The sequence below is a fragment of the Amblyomma mixtum genome, chromosome 2 (genome assembly GCF_055824585.1).
Source record: "Amblyomma mixtum isolate Tamu chromosome 2, ASM5582458v1, whole genome shotgun sequence".
Taxonomy (NCBI): domain Eukaryota; kingdom Metazoa; phylum Arthropoda; class Arachnida; order Ixodida; family Ixodidae; genus Amblyomma; species Amblyomma mixtum.
Genome location: NC_143013.1, coordinates 191995363 through 192016447, shown reverse-complemented (window position 1 = coordinate 192016447; position 21085 = coordinate 191995363). Strand labels below are relative to the sequence as shown.

Genomic DNA, 21085 nt, shown 5'->3' with positions numbered 1-21085 from the left:
TTGCAAAAGCACTCAGATCGTACTGCTTCTAATCCCGGTGACTTTGCACGCGAATTTCGCCATTGTACATTCGAGTTCTTAATTTTCGGTATGATTTGCTATTACTGATTTTTATTATTTTTAAAACTTGCAATCTGCGAAAAAGAAAAGATGGACGCTGACCGCGTGTGCTAATTTTGGGTGTAGGAAGAAATGTGCCCGGAAAAAAGGTCCCCTGAGGAAGCACCGTCTAGGAAAAAATGTCCCCAAGTGAAGAAACAAATTTCTTCCGAAACCCATTTGACAGAAAATTGCCCTCTTTATTAGACACTTCTTTGTGTTTGAGAATAGATGTAATCATGAAGTATTTTGTAGTTCCAGGTCACGCCATGGTCATGCAGTCCAGGTCATGCAAAGGAAAAGCACTTCTGCAGGTGACTTGGCAGAACAGGAGAGTTAAAATCTGGGTTAGTTGGTACATACGTAAGAAAAAAAAAACAGCCAAAAAGACGGGGACTAAGGATAGACGAGGCACACCTCGCCTCGTCTCTCCTTTGTCCCCGTTTTTTTGGCTGGTTTTTTTTCTTAACTTCGCGAAAGAGCCGAATGATCCAGACACGTTGTAACTTGCAATCTTACAGCTTGCTAAGAAGAAACCCAGTCCAAGCCTTAATATCATGGTGAATAAATGCAGCTGGAAGCAAATAAATACACCAAAGACAAAAATACATGGAAGCTAAATCTACAAATGAAGATGTAACATAAAATCAGTGAAATGTGACGGCAGTAAAAGGAAATGAGTTGCCGGGTGAAAACCAACACAATTTAGCTTGTATTTAATTTGTGTATCGATACGCCCTTCTCGTCATGTGTTTTGTTGCAAACCTTCCAAGCGTTGAGCGATAAACCACTGCCACACTTGCGTTGCTCTGACCATGGCGTTGCGTTTGCGGTTCAGCGACTCGTTCCATCAGCAAGCAAATGGTATCCGCCTCATGCGAGGCGTAAACATGCGAGTTGCATTCATGTACACATGCGAGGCGGCCGGATGCTGAAATTACGGCGGCTTACGATATTTTTGATGTCACCCATTTGGGGACATTTTTTCTACTTCGCAAATTGACACGTTTTTTTCGGGGATGCATGTTCCGGGGACACTTTTTCCGGGGACGTATCTTCCGGGGACGTTTTTTCTGGGGACATATTTTCCGGCTCCCGCTAATTTTCTAGAAAATAGACGGCAGCCAACCTCAAAGGTGACCTTCCAACCAACGTCTTCGACCAATTATCATGGCCTCATGGGTTTGCAGGGGTTCGCCAAGTTTTCTTTTATCGCTCTGTATTTATTGTGCCCCTTCGGAGCGCTTTTATGACTGAAATATGCGATTTCTGGTACCTTGGTGCAGGCGGTTCGGCTTGCGGTAACACATACAAACGGGGCTCTAACTGGGAAAAGAAGGGCGGGCGAGGAGCGCTTTACACACACGAAACCGGTTAAGAAGGGATAGTCGATGATTTTGCCAGGCAGGCCACGTCCTTTTCACATCGCGTTCTTTACACGATGAAGATGTCTATTCCGGAGTATGAGGGCTCAGAAATCCGCGAGCAGCTTTCTGCAGAGGGGTACACCTATGCCATACCAGCGTACAGTTGACAGCACCTTCACTCATTGCAGCGTGACCATTTCTTCTTGGCATCTGCCTGGTCGGGAGGAGAATTAGAGATAAAACAGTGACACTGGACAAAGGATTCATTAGAGAGCTTACGTTTCAAGGCCTATCCGAGACATTCAGGATACACTAATCTGAAGCCAGAGGCGTGCTTTTTTAACTGACTTCCGAGCCATTGTTCAGGGTTCGTCGGCAATTAGTCGACAATACAAATGCAACAATTTTGGGGACATTTACCTGTGAATTGTAAAAAAATATGACAGTTAAAAAATAAAATCTGTTCAAACAATTCATCTACTCAATAAAGAAGAAGAAAACACTCATAAAAATTTTACAATATTTAGACACGGTATAGCGTCTGACAGTTTCCATGTATTTCCTATCAACGCTGGCAACCCTCTTAATCCTGCAGTGAAGCGCCGGTGGCATCTCAGACCGCCTCACATAGTTCCTATGCGGAAACTAAATAGTCTGTAGTGACAGTTTTCATATCAGCAAATGAAAAAAAACTAATCGCTAGACGAAACCAAAAGCACAGTGATTTGAATTGACGTGCTATATAGAGCTAATTATTACGTTATCTTTATTTAATGCTCTGATCTGTTAGCACAGCAATTCAGACATTTCTTTGTTTTTCCTACCAACTCCGCCTATGTGCAGGGTATCGAGCAGAATTTTTAAGGGGATAGCCTTATATGGCCAAATACCGACGAAACCGGTCGTCTTTGTCGGTGTCCAGGAAAAGTGGTTCAGAAAATTCCACAAAGGTGTTATCAGTGAAGAAACAAATTTCTTTGTTACGCGCGGGGCATTCAACAGAGGAGCCATGGACTTCCGGAAGGGGGGAAGCAATGCCTTCGTGGAATTTCGGATATTTTTTGCGCACTAGCAGAAAACAACTACACAAGTTTAGGTGCCGCATATCCGCATGAAACGCCCTTCAAGATTGCAAGCCAACAATGCATCTTACACACTGTGATTTAGACACTGCTGCTGACGAAGCCGTCATCGTGTATGGTCTTCAAAAGAGTCATCACATCGTGGAAACCGACTATGCAATTGTATGTCAACAAAATTATGCCGGTGCGACATATACAGTTAGAACAGTATTTCGGATATAACAATGAACAACCGCAGCCCAATCAGCTTCGAATTGCGTTCTATGGTAGAATAAATTCCTCAGAACAATGCTTTCATAGTCCATTATCGGTAACAGCAATTTAATCTGGTCACTGAGAGCCACGTTTAAAAGATATAAAACCGTGTAAATGCTAGAACGACACCAGCCAAACCACGCTCAACGCAAAAGTGCGTGTAGTTGTGAAAGGGCTTAGACCACCAGTTTTAGGAATTCACCAGCGGACTCTTCCGGCTTTCAACCGGGTAGCGTTGGTACCCGCAAAGATTAATTCGTGCCTTCACTGTCGAGTGGCTAGTCACGGGAACCACTTCTACGACAAAAAAAAAAAGCTTGCATGCTTCCAGCCACATGTTTTCACCAATGTTTGGAATTCCTACTTCTGCGGAATTCCACCAAAACAACCAAGACAGCCCATCAGAGACCAGTCCATTCAACGAGCAGCACACGCCGTGCCGAACAAAGCCCCTCTCGTTCGGGGGTGACACGTCACACACTACCCCTATCTTACTTCCGTGTACGGAAGTCCGGGAAAAGTCCTGATAAAAAGAAAGATGGCCAGCTTTGGCGTTGAAGTGTCCTATGCCGGGCAAACAGCACAACGCATTGCCCAACCGGTAAAGGACAAAAATAGACATAGGTTGTCAAAAATGAAGGAAACTTTGTTTTGAAACGTAAGCACTCTTATTATTCTCAGGTTCAGCTGCAGTCTTTTTTTTTTAAGCCTTCACATGTGCCTCTTTGTTGTGCATTCAAAAGCAGAAATCTTGGTAATCCCTTTCGCGAAAGATGTTCAGCATATCCCGGAACTGTTAGGTAAATTGCAGTACGTGTATTTTTTGTCGATGAAAGAATTTCAGCCCGGAATTGGCAAGCCAGGAACAGTCAATGCGGTGACGTCCGTGGAAGAAGTGGTGAGTCTATTCCTTGAAGTATTCTCGGACTGACTGGGCGCCCTTGACGGCGTGACCGCCCAGATTACCGCGCAAGAGAGTGCTAAGCCAAGATTTTTTAAGCCGCGGGTCGTCCCGTTCGCGCTACGAGACAGAGTGGCCGAGGAGTTGCAGAGGATGGAGCGTGAGGAAGTCATCTTCCCTGTAAAGACGTCCGAATGGGTCTCACCCATCGTTCCCGTGGTAAAGCGGGATGGCCGCGTTCGCCTATGCGGCGACTCGAAGATGACAGCCAACCCCGTGACGGTGCTGGAGTCGTACCCAATCCCTCGCATCGAGGAGCTCTTTGCAAGGCTAACGGGGGGCGCTAGGTTTACAAAGCTCGACCTGAGAAATGTGAACCAGCAGGTTAAGCTGCACGAAGACTCGAAAATGTGTCACCACTAACACCCGGAAGGGATTGTACCAGTTCACCCGACTTCCGTTTGGGGTGTCGTCAGCCGCGGCTTTATTTCAACGCGAGATGGAGAGCCTTCTGCACAATCTTGACCATGTCACGGTATACTTTGACGATATAATGGTGACCGGCGCCAACGACAGTGACCATTGAGCTACTGTGTGCCGAGTCATGGAGCGACTTAGGAGAGCTGGGCTGCGGCTGAAGCTTTCTAAATGCGAGTTCCTGGTACCTAAGATGGAGTATCTGAGGCACGTCATCAGTGCAACCGGTCTCCAACCGAACCCAACCAAGACTGAAGCCGTGCTGGCCGCACCAGTGCCTCGGAATGTGAAGGAGCTACAGAGCTACTTGAGCCTGATCAACTTTTATAGACGGTTCATGCCAAACTTCTCTAGAGTGTTGCACCCCCTGAACCGCTAGTTGGGGGCAGGGGCCCGGTGGTGCTGGAGGTCTGAGGAGGAGCAAGCTTTGCAGAAAAGCAAAGAGCTGCTTACGTCCGCTAGAGTTTTAGCACATTTTGACCCTGCAAGGCCGACTGTGCTGATCACAGATGCCTCACCTAAATGGTTTGGGGCAGTCTTGGCACAGCGCGAGAGGTTGGGGGAAAAGCGTTCCATTGGAATTGCGCCTCGAAGTCAGGCGGCTGCAGAAAGGAACTACAGCTAGTTGGACAAGGAAGCGTTAGCGCTTGTGTTTGGGGTCGCAAAGCTCAGACAGTACTTGTGCGGTCGACCGTTCGAAGCCGTCACTGACCACAAGCCACTACTAGGTTTGCTGGCGACAGACCTGTCCCAGAATCCTGCTCTCTCAGGGTGCTACGATGGGCCGTGCTGTTGTCTGGGTACCGCTATACACTAAGCTACAAGTCTGGTAGCCACATAGCACATGCGGACGGACTGAGTCACCTGCCACTTCCCACAACAGAATTCCCCGTGGACTGCCCTGCTGATGACTTCATGCTGGCGGAGGTATACCCGCGAACGCTGTCATCAGCTGCTGTTGCTGACGCCACTACCCGGGATCCAGTGGTTTCGCGAGTGAGGGAAGCCTTGTGGATTGGCCGGCAGCTGGACATGGGACCTGAGGGGAAACCCTATGAAACATGTTTCTCTGAGATGAACGTGCAAGGGAACTGCGTGCTCTGGGGCAACCGTGTTGGTACCTGCGTCATACCAGGGCGACGTCTTGAGGCTGCTTCTAATGAAAGCTGCAGCGCGGAGCCACGTATGGTGGCCTGCAATAGATGACGATATCGTTGCTGCCGTCCAGGGGTATCCCACGTGCCAGGAGCAGCAACGAGCGTCACGGCCAATACCCGTCATGCCCTGGCCGTTCCCGGACAGATCCTGGTCAAGGCTTCATGTGGACTATGCTGGGCCATAGCGGAACACTTTTTTTATTTCAGTGGATGCATTTTCTCATTGGATTGAGGTGTTCCCAGTTTCTTCGCTATCTGAAGCCACCATTATGTGTTTGAGACTCATGTTCGCGAACCAGGGGTTGCCCGACATTGTGGTGTCCGACTAGGGTCCAGCGTTTATTAGTGAAGCGTATGCAACGTTCTTGAAGAAGAAGGGGATGAGACGGATGCTGGTACCGGCATACCATCCAGCGTCTAATGGCGCTGCAGAACATGCTGCTCAGACCGTAAAGCGGAAGTTGTAGAAGGCTGGTCCTGGGGACCTTCGGGCACAAATTGCATGCTTCTTGCTGACTTATCGATGGACGCCACATGCAGTCACAAGGTGCAGCCCCGCAGAGCTACTGCTGGGATGAAAAATGAAGACTGCAATGGACCTGCTTTGACTGGATCTAAGGACCCCCGTATAGCAAAAAACAGCTCACGCAGAAGATCAGATGCGACCAGCGAACGAAACCTCGGATTCAGGGACTGCCTGGGGATCATTTATTCGCCAGAAACTTTCGGCCATGGCCTGCATGGGTGCCAGCTGTAGTCACAGATCAGGGAGCGTTTTCATTGTACCTTCAACTGGCAGACGGACGACGTTGGACGCGGCATCATGATCATCTACGGCAGGCAAACCCGCTACCCAAAGTTGAGCATAACCAACCGTCCAGAACAGTCACGGACCCTAAGGTTCCTGGGCCCAGTGCTGACGTATCGAAGCCGGCAGGGCAGGTTGTGGCACCTGACTTGTCAGATCAGAGTTCTGAAATCTCCTCTCCAGGGGTTTCAACTCAGGAGCCAAGGTAACCAAGGGCTTCAGAAGGTACAGCGTCCCCTCGTCAAACACCTGTCACCACGCCTCGCCGACGGGGCACCAGGGTTCGTCGTCCTGTACAGCGCTACTGACCATAACTTAAGTGCTGCCATTGTTACACTTAATCACCTTATAATTATTTGGTTGCTTTTTAACTTAGGGTGGGAGGGATGTGACATTATTAATCATTGGAGGGCGCCACCATGTCGGTAAATAAAAAGGCATGCATGCCTGGGCTAGTCAGTGCGTGGCATGCCCTCGACTGGCGTGTTGTTCTTCACTTTTGGCCGGGCCGCCGCGGTGGCTCAGTGGTCATGGTGCTCGGCTGCTGACCCGAAAGACGCGGGTTCGATCCCGGCCGCGGCGGTTGAATTTCTTTGGAGGAGAAATTCTATAGGCCCGTGTACTGTGCGATGTCAGTGCACGTTAAAGAACCACAGGTGGTCGAAATTTCCGGAGCCCTCCACTACGGCGTCTCTCATAGCCGTAGTCGCTTTGGGACGTTAAACCCCATAAACCAACCAACCATCACTCTTGGCCGGGAAGTGTTCCCAGCCCGGCTTATTACAGCCTCTCATTTAATGCCCTCACAAAGGGACTGTTTAGTTATATGAATGAATAAATAAAACTCTACAACCATATCTGGATTTATTCGAGCTGAATCTTATACATACATCACATTGCAGTAAACGATCTTCATTAGAGAGGAAAACTGCACAATATTTTTGAAATAAATAAATCCCAATGTACGTGCTACGTGGTGAGCAGCAAAATAAGGCGGTATGGGAATGTTATACAGTGACTAACCTCATTGGATGGCAGCTTGTTCTTCTGCACCGTGTCGTCCCCTAGAAGGGTTTTTTGTTGCCGAACCAGGTGGCCGCGCAATTTCTTCAGCAAGGGGCGTGCATCCACAAGGAAATGGAGGCTACGGTCGTTTTCACACGAATAGGGGCAGGTAGTCCTTGGATGACCATACTTTGCGGCCATGATACCGCGCAGCCTCCAGATGGCTTGGTTCCCTCCACCCATGTCTGAAGTAACGCAGTCCACTGAGAGACCAATGCTTTCACAGCGCCTGATGATGTTAAATGTCAGGTCCAGTACCTTTGCTGCGTCAAAGGATTCACCCTTAATGAAAATAAAATGCTGAAACCTTTAATTTATTTTTACACATTCCACTCATTGCTATACGCATACTGATGCTGCATATATTGCATTGTGCTGCCATCAGTGGTGCCTCTCACGCGCCCCACACTTGGCTGGCACACGCGCACACAGGCAACATGGCAGGGCACAAGGCCAAGTCGATAACCGCGCTCTTGAAGCCTCAATTGCTTCATTTTTCATGCTACCTGCTTTCACTCCTGAGCTGCTTACGAGGTTTAGCAAGCAAGGAAACCAGCAACGGCAGCATGTCACCAGTAGTCATGCCAAGGATGCTGCTTTGGATCCTTATTGTGCAAGACATCACTTCATATACCTATGTAGCATCCTACAGTACTGACAACAGATTTCGGGTTTATTGTGTGGGTTGTCCTTGCCAGTAACACTAGGTTGCTTAATAAGGGAGCTTCTTAACCAACTGCACTTTTATAAGCCTCCCCCCTGCATCAGCTCGCTATCATCCGAGAAAAAGTAGGCAGTTCAGTAAAGACTCTCGGAGGCACGTTGCCAGTTGATGTTACGCATCTCCGGCACATAATTCTTCAGGAACCAGCCAAACAATCTCTGCAGTTGTGCACATATGAATAATGAACGCACAGTGTTCTTCTCAACTTTACATGAAAAAATTCACTTAATAACTTCGAACTGCTACTTACCTGTGAAATGATACGCTATGGTCTGCTTCCATTTTGATGCTATTCACCAAACATAAAAACCAAAGCACGTGTCGCCAGGACAGGCTCTGCACTTGGATCCGAGGAGTGGAGAGTACGGTGGCCTGAAAAATATTTGAGGAATGCTTATTTGGGGCATATTAGTGAAAGCTTGGGCAAGTTGGTAGTTGAACAGTTTAAAACATGTGGTCGATAAATATGGGTCGATAATTAGCTGCAGATCAAATATTGCCAGATTTATGTACCGGAATTACTTTCGCTACTTTCCACTCTGCAGGAAGGCTACGCTCGTCAAATGATTATTGATGTACCAGGCAGAGGTATTTACTTATAGGCTTGGCATATCGCTAGAGAAATTTGTTCGGGATTCCATCTGGTCCATCACATTTCTTGTCATCCCTGTTTAACAACATCACAAGCACTCCCGCCTCGGATATTGAAGGAGTGCCTGACAGCGTGGTCTTACATTCGAATGCCGTGGTAAGGTCAGAAAAGTTGTTGTCATGCGTGAACACTTACTGAATGTGAGTGGTAAAGGTGTCGGCGTCAAGTCCTTCAGTGGATTTTGCTTTTCTGCTTATGCATTGAGAACCCAGATATCTCCAGAATTAGCTGGGTGCTGTTTTAATGAACCCATTAGGTGTGGTATTACAATAAGTCAGTTTAGTAGACTTTATTTTGCTTTTTGATAAGTTAGTTAGAGAGTGAAGGCGAGTAAGGTAGTTTGGAATCGGGCGTATTTTATTTGATTTTCTCAGTCGTTTGATTTTACGCTTCAGGTGGATAGCATCGCGTCTCATCCATGGATCCCTTTCTTTGTGCATTTAGTTACAGTGGGAATGAAATTGTCAATACAATGCCTGACGTGAACATTAAAACATGCCCAGACCTGATCAATGGTTGACGAATCATCCATACACTGTTCAAGGAAATTGGCGTATTCATGGACGAGATATGTCATAATGGCTGCGTCATTGGCCTGTCGAAATGCTAAAATCGGCGATCTATCTTTTTTTCACAGACAGAGGAACAGGGAAAGGCAAAGTGCACAACACAAGCTTATGGTCTGACAAGCCTTCTAGTATTTCTGTGTCTATTTCGGTTGATGGCAAATAATCGCTAACGAAAACCAGATCGAGTATCGAGCTGGACGACCCTTGAATGCGAGTAGATGTGTGGACAAGTTTATTCAAGTTAAATGCGAATCTAGTGTCCGAGAGAGCACTATTATAAAGTGATTTCGGTATTTGAGAGCTCCAGTCCGGTTCTTAAATATTAAAGTTCCCAGGCAAAATAATTTTGTCACCTGATATGTGCCGGTCCATGTAATCAAGTAAGGGAACCAGGTACTCAGGATCAGCGTTTGGTGGCCGATAGACAGCGCCTACGTGCAGGACGTATCCTTCTATGTTTAGTTAGCACCAAATACTTTCTACGTTCGGTGCATCAGGCATAGGCATGAAAGATATATCATCCCTCACGATAATGGCCACACCGCCGCCTCTTGATGCTCTATCTTTGCGCACAATAGCATAACCTGGTGGAACAACTTCAGTATCTGAGACGTTTGAGTGAAGCCGCGTTTCGGATATAGCGACCATGTCCGGACTCAGTGCCATCAACAAAGCTTCCAGGCATTCCACTTTGTTGATAAGACTTCGCGCGTTTAAGTTCAGAAAGGTTACTTTTGTTGAGACCGCGTGATTCCGCGACCTGGGCTGGTACTTCGTCGTTTTTTGGCTTTACCTCCACCATATTGTCGCTTTCTGCGTCCAATGCAAAAAGGCGGCCAGCTATGCGAATTTATCGTAAGTTAACATTACCTCTTCTTCCCGGTCCCGATTTTCTTTAGTTTTATTCCTAAGCTTTTTTCTTACGTCACGAACGTTGCGTGAAAAATCTTAACTAATAGAGTATATGGTATTTTTCAGCTTCTTGCAAGTTTGAAGTATTTTCCTTTTGTCTCTGCAGTCATGCAGCTTAAACATGACTGGTCTAATGTAAGTCTCGTCGTCTGGTTTTGCTCTACCAAGTCGATGACTTCTATTTATTAGCGCAATGTCAACGTCGAAAATGTCTTTCAGAATTCCATCTACAACTGCCTCCTGAAGCGTTTCAGAGGATTCTATTTGAGGTTCACTCAAGCCGTAAACAATAAGATTGCACCGACGACTCCTATTTTCAAGATCATCAAGTTTCTTGGCCATAGTGTCCACGCGCTGCTGAATACCGGTAACCTTCTTCACACACTCTGAGACTTGTTATTCAAGTACACCAATCCTCTCAAGTTTTTTGTCTACCACGGATAGTCTTTGGTTTGTTAGTGTTTTGCCCTTTTTAATTTCTTGTATGTCAGCTGCGATTGCTTTCAATTCGGCTTGTAGCGACGTGTCCACTGGACCCGGATTGGATTCAACATCTCCAAGAAGCAGTAAAAACCACAGGTCACAAAACATCTCAAAAACAGGTTGTGGGCACGGCAGCACGAGAACGCAAACATCATTACTGCGGTAACACTTTCCATATTGGCTGCATTTGTTTTTCCAGTCCCGGACTACTTGCTGACAGGTCTCGGCTTCCGCTCTGACAGGAAACAGCGTCATGGTCACATGACCTACTTGCCATAGGCTGCTCGCCGCTGGAGCCGGGCTCCCCCTCGGTTACCGTACCGGGAAGCTGTCATCTGCTAGCAGACGACGCAAGCCACGGCCACCACGACGCCGAAGCAACGCCGTGCGCTCGATCATGATACTGAGTCTATTTGAAGACCTTAATGTGAGTTTGGCGTAGGTACGTTACAGAACTCAGCTTCGGAGGTATGCTCGCTACTGCTTGCGGCGAAGTTCGCACAAAGTAGCCTAACTCGTTGCGGATAGGCAGAGAGACGAAAGCCTTCGCAAAAATGTTGACAACAAGCGCTATAGCTGCTCCAGTATACGAGTGATTCACCTGCGATGCTTTCAGGTAAGCGTACAGACAGCTTGTCGCAAAACAAGCGAACAAGAACCTCTTGACGACACGAGCAAACAATACGTGTTCGCAGCTCCGAACGCGCGCCCGTGTGCGGTGGATTTCAAGAAAATAAACGAAGATGCAAGAACAAAAAGTCTTGGGATGGCTCAGAGAGGAGCTACGGAGCTCATGTGAAGGTTTAACGCACGATATCCTCCTCCAGGAACACGAAAAGTACGCAAAATGCACACGGAGTCTAACACAATATGGCTGCCAGCGCGGCCAGCAGCTGTCGTCTGCTGCCTTCCCCGCAGCCCCAAGTAGCCCGCGGACTGCCATTGGCGAAAAACGAACGCGTTGCTATGGCGATGCACGCAGGTGGGCGGAGCTTTCGGGCTTCCCGAGAAAAACAAATACCGGACTCGAGTCCGCAAGTAGTCCCGGACAGTCCGGGACTGAAAAACAAATGCGCCCATTGTCTGCTCACCTGGACGAAGAACAGAAAGGGATTTCAGGCCATGACCCTGGCGTTGCCGCCGTTCCCACTGCCGAAAGCTACTTGGAAGCCGTCATTCATACTTGTTGCTGTCGTTGACCATCTGGCTTGCAGTTCCAGCGTTGAAAAATTAGTGCCGCTGGGAACGCTGGTTTGTCTCTCGATAATAGGCGTCAGAATGATCGGTGGAGTCACCCAGTCGCCATCGGGAGCCGTTTAAAGCATCAGTGGTGTGTCATGCTTCGTTGCCGGTCCTGGTATCAGCAACAACCAAGCAAAAACCTGGACGGAGAACAGAAACGGATTTGAGGCCATGATCCTGGCGTTGCCGCCGTGCCCATTACGACTGCATAACGCTCTGCATAGTCGAATGTCGCCACTTTTGAAGGTAAAGGTGGGAACACTTCCTTAAGAATACCTAGAAGGGCAAGAAAAAAGCAGTTCATTATGTTTGATAGCTTTAACAATAGCCCAGGGGTATTGTAGAAAGCATAGCTAAAATATACCTTTGCTAACAAACATGCATGTTTGAATGATCACTGCTACTTTTCTTTGAAATTTAAAAGTACCAGCTTTAGCCCAGTTTTTTCAAACAACCTGTCTTGCCTTGATAAAATATTTCCAAGAAGTCTGCTGCGGTCCGATATTTGTAGCTATGCTTGCTATGTTATCATTAGTAAAGCCAATAACTAGTCCTGAGTTGCACCTGCAATTTTGAAAATATTTACCAGAGAGCAAGCATTCTTGCATACCTGGGGTAAACTTGATATGTTCAATATGTTTCTGAAGTGTGCGTTCAGCAGGGAGTGGTCAGCCGTTATCTCTTAGGTACTCGTATCCTCGTCCCCCACAGGCAAGTCTGACCTTCAGAAGCTCTTTAATTCTCTTCTGAGTCCAGGATGACCCTCTCATAGTTCCCTTCTTCAGAGCACGCAGATAGTATTCTGCAAGCAGTCCATTAAATGATTTTCTCAGGGTGTCGCACTCCACTTCCGCCCTTGCACGCCTATTTCTTTCTAAATTAAGTGGGCGCTTTAGTATGTCAACTTCACTGAAAATGTTCGGAGACGCATCCTCTTCACCCTCCTGAATATCAGAGGCTTTGGGTGCTTTTGTTGGCACATCAGAAGATTCAGTGTGATCCTGTGGCTGTTTTGATGCATTCAGACCACCTGCTGTGCTGTCAGCAGCTGCAAAAGTTTTCATATTTCGGTTTCCAACACTTTTTGTATCTATATAAGAACCACATTACTTGTATGTGCTACTTAAAAGGGTAGTGCCAATGAAAAAAATGAAGTGATGCTTCTGTGTTTGAGCATATTACCAGACCATGGTTCAAATCATGAAAAGTTACAAGGTGAATGCCAGTATACACCCACGTACAAAATTGTCTATTTTGCAGTATGTGTGGGCACATGACAACTAACCGACAAAGCACTACTGCAGTAAACATATGAAAAAAAAATAATTTGTGGAAAATTACCTATTATCAAGCTTTCCTCTTCAGGTTCAACCTCCTCTTCAACAAAGATGTTTGCTGGTTAATTAGAAATGCGGGCGAATGGTGCCTTTCTGAGTTTTTTTGGTGCACGGTGCTCAAAATTGCTTGGCACTGCTTTGTACTTTAGCTTCTTCTTTCCATCCTGCTTCTCGAAGTCTTCAGCACAAAAGTGGTCCTGCAAATGTTTGTTGCGCAGTTAGAACAGTGATGCTGGTCACCCGAAAGCTGGGCTGCCCAAGGAGGCTCCCAGGCCCTTTTCGAGTGAAGCCCTGTTTCAAACATGTGGCACAAGAAAAACATGGAATATAGCTGTGATAATAAGTAGAAGCACTGAAATAAAGAGGCGAAGAAAAAGAATATAGGTTATAAAGTTTTTTTTTAAGTTTACGCAGCGAGACATACGAGGTCTGTTAGAAAAGTATCCGACCTTATTTTTTTTTTGCGAACACCTGATGGATATGAAACAAGCGCGCTTGCACCAGCGAACGTTGAACCGTCGTGCGCATGCACGAATTTTTTCCCGCCTGCCGATAGCGTCAGTCGCTGTGAGCCAGCGTTTGAGTGAGGTAGTGCACAGTGCTCTCGTCGGTTTTTTAGTGCAAGCAAAATGGCGGTGCGACAGGAGGAGCGCTAATGCATCAAATTTTGCCAGAAACGGGGCGACAGCCAAGTGGAAACCATTCGGAATACTCAGACGGTTTTCGGTGATGATGCTTAGAGCAGCACAAAGATTAAGCAATTGTACTACTGGTTTAAAGCTGGCCGCACATCGGTGGAGAGCGAGCCATGCTCCGGTCGGCCATCAACATGCCGAAATGGCCAGGTCATTGCCGTAATGAACGCTCTGGTGATGCGGGACCGTCGTGTGACTATCCGAGAAATTGCGGAAGAGGTGAACACCAGTAGTTTTTCTGCACATTCCATTATCACCGAAGATTTGGCCATGAAGAGAGTTGCGGCGAAATTCGCGCCGAAGCTGCTCACGGTGGAGCAAAAGCAGCTTCGTGTTGAAGTCTCACAGGACACGCTGGATTCCACAAACAGTGACCCCGACTTCATCAACACCAAAATCACTGGTGACGAGTCTTGGGTGTACGGGTACGACGCGGAAACCAAATCCCAGTCGTCACAGTAGAAGCATTTGACGTCCCCAAGATCAAAGAAGGTCTGCGAAATGCTCAGCAACGTCAAAGTGATGCTGACTGCTTTCTTGGACTCTCGCTGTGTGGCACACCACCACGAGTACGCACTCCCCAGGGTCAAACAATTACCAAAGAGTACAACAGGGATGTCATCGGTCACCTACGTGATGCTGTGCGGCGCAAGAAACCGGAGTTGTTATAAACAGGAAATTGGCGTATCCATCACGACAATGCTCCTGAACATTCTTCGCACTTGATTCGAACTTTTTTGACGAAAAACCAGACTTTTGTAGTTCAACCGGCTTCTTACTCTCCTGATATGGCCCCTGCGATTTCTGGTTGTTTCCCAAAATCAAGAGGCCATTGAAAAGAGCGCTATTTCAGACAAGAGAGGATATTATGGCTGCAACGACAGCTGACCTAAACTCCATTCCGAAAATGGCCTTTTCGGAATACTTCCAACAGTGGCAGCACAGTGGCAGCACTCCACACACTGCCACTTCCAACAGTGGCAGTGTGTGGAGTCCCAAGGAGACTACTTTCAAGGTAATTAGGTTTCCAACCATCCAGTTATGCCATTTTTTTTTCTTCGGCCAAAGGTCGGATACTTTTCTAACAGACCTCGTAAAATAGCTCATTTGCGATGTAAACACGCATGTGGCCGCAAACACGCAGCTTCAAGGATTGCCAACATTTGACCCATTTCTATTTTCCTACCAGTGCCAACACAAGTGCACCGAAATCGGCCGTTATATGGACGCAAGACATGCCTGACCATGCTTTTATTGACTGCGATCGTCACGGTCCGCGAAAAACAAGTGCCATGGGTCGAGTGACTCGAGGCGCGGAAAGATCCTGCGAGTGTTTGGTGCACGTGAGGAAGCGGAATTCTCGCGGTACAATTGTGCCTTCGCGTGTAACAAGCACAGAATAGTCGTAAGAGCCGCGTGTGTTGAGTAACAAGCGCGTACATGTGTACCTGCGTCAAGCGGGCAAGCCGCGAACGATCCCTGCGCGGCATGCGCGACGGCCTTGCACTGAACTCTTATTGTCTCAGCATCCTATCGCTAACACCGCGTGCACTGCGCTTGCATACCTTCTAAAACAGTCCCAAAAAGCACAAGCAAGGTGCACTTACCTCGCACAAGCGTGTGTTTTATGTCACTTGCCTTTCTCTCCTGAAGAATTACTTGGTGGTCCCATCACTGCTTCTGGACATTTCTTCTGTCTGCCTGCGTTTTTAACGTGTTTTCTTTGGTCACATAGAGTCTATAGTTACCTGAAAATAGTGTGATCCACAGCTTGTCAGGGTTTGGAAGGAAAGCCGACTTGCCACTAAGCACGGCATTGGAAAGTTGTTTTAACTGCAGGCAGTGCATTTTTCTTTTTAATCCTAAAACATGGTGTCGACTTAGTGACATGTATGTTTGTTCCTCTGTTGCAGAACAACATGCAACCTCCAGAAGGTCCCGGCAGTAGCAGCAGCAGGAGACACACGACACCTCACCAGAGGTCATTTTCAATGAAATGGTTCCAGGCACAACATCGCCTGCTGGCAGCGTTCAAGCAGATGTGCAAGAGACACCAGTCCCCGCAGAGTTGCCTGATGCTGATGAGCCTGGCTGGAAGGCACCACCCCGCTCCCAGCCAACTAAGGAGCCATCAGCTCAGGTGGCAAAAAAGTGAAAGGCATTGATGTGTTTGAGCAACAGCTGCTGTCCCACCTGCAGCACAAGATGACAGAGAATGAAGCATTTGGCCTGTCAGTTGAGTTGTCACTGGAAAGGATGGGGAGGCAGGCAGCAGCCAGGTGCAAGGTCCAGATAATGCAAATGCTCGAAGTGTACGACGTTTGATAGAGAGCAGCAGCTTTTTTTTTTCTTCGGGTAACACAAGTTGGTACTGCTGCTAGGGTATTTGGTTTATGTTTTATGGGAGTTCAACGTTTCAAAGCGACTCAGGCTATGAGGGATACTGTAGTGGAGGGTTCTAGATAATTTAGATCACCTGGCCTTCCTTACCACGCAGTGACATCGCACAGTAGACGGGCCTCTAGAATCTTCCCTCCAACGAAATTCACCCGCCGCGGCCGGCACTGAACCCGCATCAGTCGGGTCAGCAGCCAAGTGCCATAACCACTCAGCCGCCACAGCAGCTGGTATAAATCTTACTGTAAGATACAATTCAAGAGTACTGGGCCAAAAACCCCTTAAGGGAGACCCTCCAGGCAAAGGCCTGGACCAATTGGCATGATATCCATTGAGACACTTGCCAGACACATGCAATTTCAAGTAGAGGAATGATCTCCACGTCATCCAAACCAGTCACGCTACTGACTGGAGGGAGGGCTTCCTTTGTGAGGCATTCGCTGCTGCACTCTTGAGTTGTTCCCGAGTGTACATATTGCAGCCACTGAGAGTTAGAGCTGTTGATTGGAAAGAGTTTTATGGGAAAATTTATCCCTCTTTCAATTATCCATGTTGCAGTGCCGAAATTTTTAGCAAAAGTCAGATCGGGAGACGTATCCCTGGAAACACTGTTACTGCAGCGGGTGGAGACTACTGGGCGTGTAAGAAGAGTCAACACACACTGTTGTTCAGGAGAGCAAGCTGCCGGGCTAGTTGGTGAAGCATGTTAAATTGAATTCAGCGCAAAAAAACAGACAAGGGACAAAGAGAGACACACTGAGACAACACGAGCGCTCGTGTTGTCTCAGTGTGTCTCTCTTTGTCCCTTGTCTGTTTTTTTGCGCTGAATTCAATTTAACACACTGTTGTGCGGTGAGCCACAATTTTCGACCTTTAATGTCCTCCTGTGCGTACCTCCAAGCCGGCTGTTGGGCCTTAAAGTCTCCCGTGAAAATAACGGGGTGATTCCCTGCAAGTTTCCGGGTCGCCTGAAGGGCGGGCCAAAGCTTGCTTTCCGTAACTTTGAGCTGCTATAGACATTCAGCACAAACAGAGTGTGGTCGGGTTTCCTAGGCGGAATTAATTCGACTAGCACGTGTGTGACATTTGGGACTGGGGTATCGTGGTGCACCGCCGAGGGCAGTGATGCCGAAATCGAGGAGAGACTCCAGCGTGCCATCCATATCGCAGGGAACTATGTAGACCCCAGGTGGCTGCGAACACTGAATTTCTCATGTTCCGCAAAATCAGATCCCTTGCGCAACCCCCACCGGCCATCGAACTTGGTATTCGCGGAGTGTTCCTCTATATCCGCAGGAAATAAAGTTTCACCACCACCACCTATTTGAAATGTTTTACCCCTGTGACGCTTTAAGTAAAACTTCTCCCGCTTGGTTCAAGAGCAGCCAACAGTGGACCAACGTGCCATATTTTGTATGCCGACTACTGCCGAACTATCAAAAAAAGCATTCCGTGTGTTTTCATGTTTTGTTAATAGGGTTCCTTGGTGTCTGGTGTGCTTTCTAACCGCAGGTGTGCAGTTCGACGAGCCTAAGGAAATTTTGTCTGTAAAATTGTTGAACTTTCAAGCATTTTTTAATCAGTGAACTGCCTCTTAATAGTTTTTTTTACAAAGTCACTGATAGAAATATGTGCCCCTTTTCTCTACAAACCCAGTGGTGAAAATAGCTTGAAACGGTTGTCACTCAGTTTGCAGAGCCGTTGTGCATACAATTTTACTATGTCTGCATGTGGTAACACCCACACAGCCTACTTTTTTTTATGAAGTTTCAAATACAAATAATTTTACTGAATAGTGAATTGCATCACTCAGGGTTGGAAAAAAGTTTTTGGTTGAGGTCCATTACCACTGCCACTAGACCAAAGTATAAGGCTGCAATCTATGTGGTTAATTTGCTCCAAGGTAGTTATCATACTACTTTTTCACTTGAATACAATAAGGTTGGACTTTACAGCCCTGTAAGTGCCTGTGATAAGAAACTGCCACGCCAGTTTTGCGATTTTAAATGTGATACCATGTTCCTGATTTCATTTTTCTTGAGGTCTGCCAGCTGTGTTCGCTTATTACACTATGCCTAGTCCAGCTACAGCATTGATGGAATGAACAGTGCTCGTGCAGATTTTAATGAATTTTTTAGTTGCCAACCGCTGCTATTTTGGGCTGATACCTGACTGATGTGTTTTATAAGTTTTATATTTTACTGTCAATTGTTGTCCAGGTACATTACTTTGTTGTTGTGTAAACTGAGATTTTCATTTCAGGGGGTGCTATAGGCAAAATAATGTAATTTTAAATCAACTGTGATGTTAACTATGAAACCACAAAATATGTGTCATTCTACTTTTTCATTTCAATGCAAGAAGACTGGCCGCAAAAGGCTTCAAGTGCTTGTTATATGGAACTGCTCCAGTTCTGTGATTTTAAATGTGATAGCATGTTCCTGTTTACATTTTGCTTAGCCTTTGCCATCTCTGTTCGCTAATTATACTGTGCTTAGTCCAGTTACAACACTGAGGGGATACATAGTGCTTGTGCAGATTTAAATGATGTTTTTTATTGCAAACCGTTCCTACTTCCGCTGGTACCTGATTGTGTTTTACAAGTTTTATATTCTATTGGTAGCTGTTGTTCAGCTACATTACTCTGCTGCATTGTAAACTCAGATGTGCATTTTAGGTACGGCTATAGGCATAATAATGTAATTTCTCAATGAACTGTGATGTTAGCTATGAAACTACAAGACATGTATCATATTTCTTTATTTCAATGCAAGACGACGGGCTGCGACAGGCTTCAAGTGCTTGCGATATGGAACTGCCGTGTCAATTTGGGGATTGTTCCTGATTTCACATTGCTTAATGTTAGCCGCTTGTGCTTGTTTATTACACTATGCTTAGTCCAGCTCCGACAATGTTTGAGCATATCTCAATGTTTTTATCGCAGACCTTTACTACTTCTGCTGTTAGCTGATTCTTGTTTTTTAAGAGTTTTATATTTCATTGGCAGCTGTTGTTCACGTGCATTACTTTTTTATTTCTCGGTTCGTGGTGTGTATTTTTCATACTATGTGCGAAATGAAATGAAGAGGCCACCTGGACGTTGAAGAAGGTAGACCAAGCGGTCTATCTTCAAGCTGTTCTTTGATGGTGCTCTCTCTAAAAATAGCAACATCCGGAAATCTTCCTTCAGCACCGACGTCAACTAGCACGAAGCGATACTCAGCATCTACTACTCCGAGAAGCACAATTGAGAAAAATCTCTTGTAGTTGCTGTAATCACAGCTAGTGTTGTCCGGACATCTGATGGCAAAGTGCTTGCCGTCTATACAGCGAACACTGTTAGGAAAGTTCCATTTGGTGCTGTATGCTTGTTGGATGCGCTTCCACTGTGCTGCTGTTGGGCGCTTCAAAACGACTGGTGACAGGCAGTCCCATATAGCTGGCAAAGTTTCCTTTAGTGTTTGCGTAACTGTTGAAGTGTGCATGCAGCAAGACATTCCAATATCTTGTATACTGCAGCCTGAAGCGAGGAACCTGTAAGCATTTAGCAGTCATAATATAAATGTTCAGCAATCATAAAATCAATATGATGAGCATGGTATCGCAGAAAACGAATTTTGCATGGTTTTAGTAGCTGGTGAATACAAGGGGGTACTGCGCACAAAAAGACAAGGACAAGAAGATAACACAACAAGCGCAGACTCGCGACTAACTTTATTTGAAAACACGACACTCCTTTTATAGTTTCAAAACTGTCACATCACACACATGATGAAACCAAAAACCTGTCTTCATTGTGATACAGCTTGATAGAAGGGTCACTTACGCAATCTTTATCCTTCTGTTTGATGCAAAACGCCTCCGCCAACTCACGCGCCACCTGGTCACGGCTCCTCCTCAAAACTTTTGTATCTGTCAGCAAAGGCAGGCAAGGGTTATTGCGCGTAGCATCCGGGCATGCGCCACAATGCAGGGGTAAATTCGACCCTGTCCCTGATTTCATGGAAAGCTGGTGTTCTCTTAAGCGCTCATTCAGACATCGGCCTGTCTGACCGATGTATACCCTGCCACAGGTGAGGGGAATCTGGTAAACGACACCCGTCTGGCACCTGACAAAACGAGTGGCATGACGCTTCTCGCAGTCCGCTCTCCTCTTCCCTCCGGACATGACCTGAGGGCACAATGAGGCCAACTTGCATGGGGCGGTAAAAACTACCGGCACGCCGTACCGTTTCGCCACGTTCTTCAAGTTGTGGGAAATTCTGTGAATATACGGCAGAACCGCTGGCCTCATTTCCTTAGAACGGCCACTATCCCTGCACGTCCTATTTTTCAGTTTGCGCAGAAGCTTCTCTGCCACTGCAACAATGATTGAAGCAGGAAAACCAGCCTTCGTCATCCTAATTACCTGATTATTGAGGCTCTCGTGCACCAGGTTAGCGCAAGACTTAGACAAGGCGCCCTGCAGGCAGTAGGTTCCGATAGCCCGTTTAACATTCTTGGAATGTGCTGACCTGAACGGCAACAGGTCTTTCCGTGCACGTGGTAAGTACATCCAGCAAACGTGATCTGGTGTTAAAGTCAGGTTAATATCTAAAAACTGTAGCTTGTCATGTTCCGGTAACTCGTGAGTAAAGGTTAGACCCTTCCCATGTCGTCTGAAAATCGATAAAAATTCTTCCACAATCACAGTGTGCGTCGCGCCAGGTCGATCTTTAAGAAACACTAAATAGTCATCAACGTACCTAAATATTTTCAGAGTAGTCTCATCGTCAAAATAGCGCACCAGATCACGGTCAATGCTGGACAAGAAGATGTCAGCTAGTACAGGTGCCACACAGGAACCAATGCAAATTCCTTTGC

General features: G+C 46.7%; 1 pseudogene; it reads right to left on the bottom strand.

The window, feature by feature from the left end:
- Positions 1-8046: 8046 nt before the first annotated feature.
- The window catches only part of LOC149361925 (uncharacterized), a 125552-nt pseudogene continuing 112513 nt past the window's right edge, over positions 8047-21085 (bottom strand).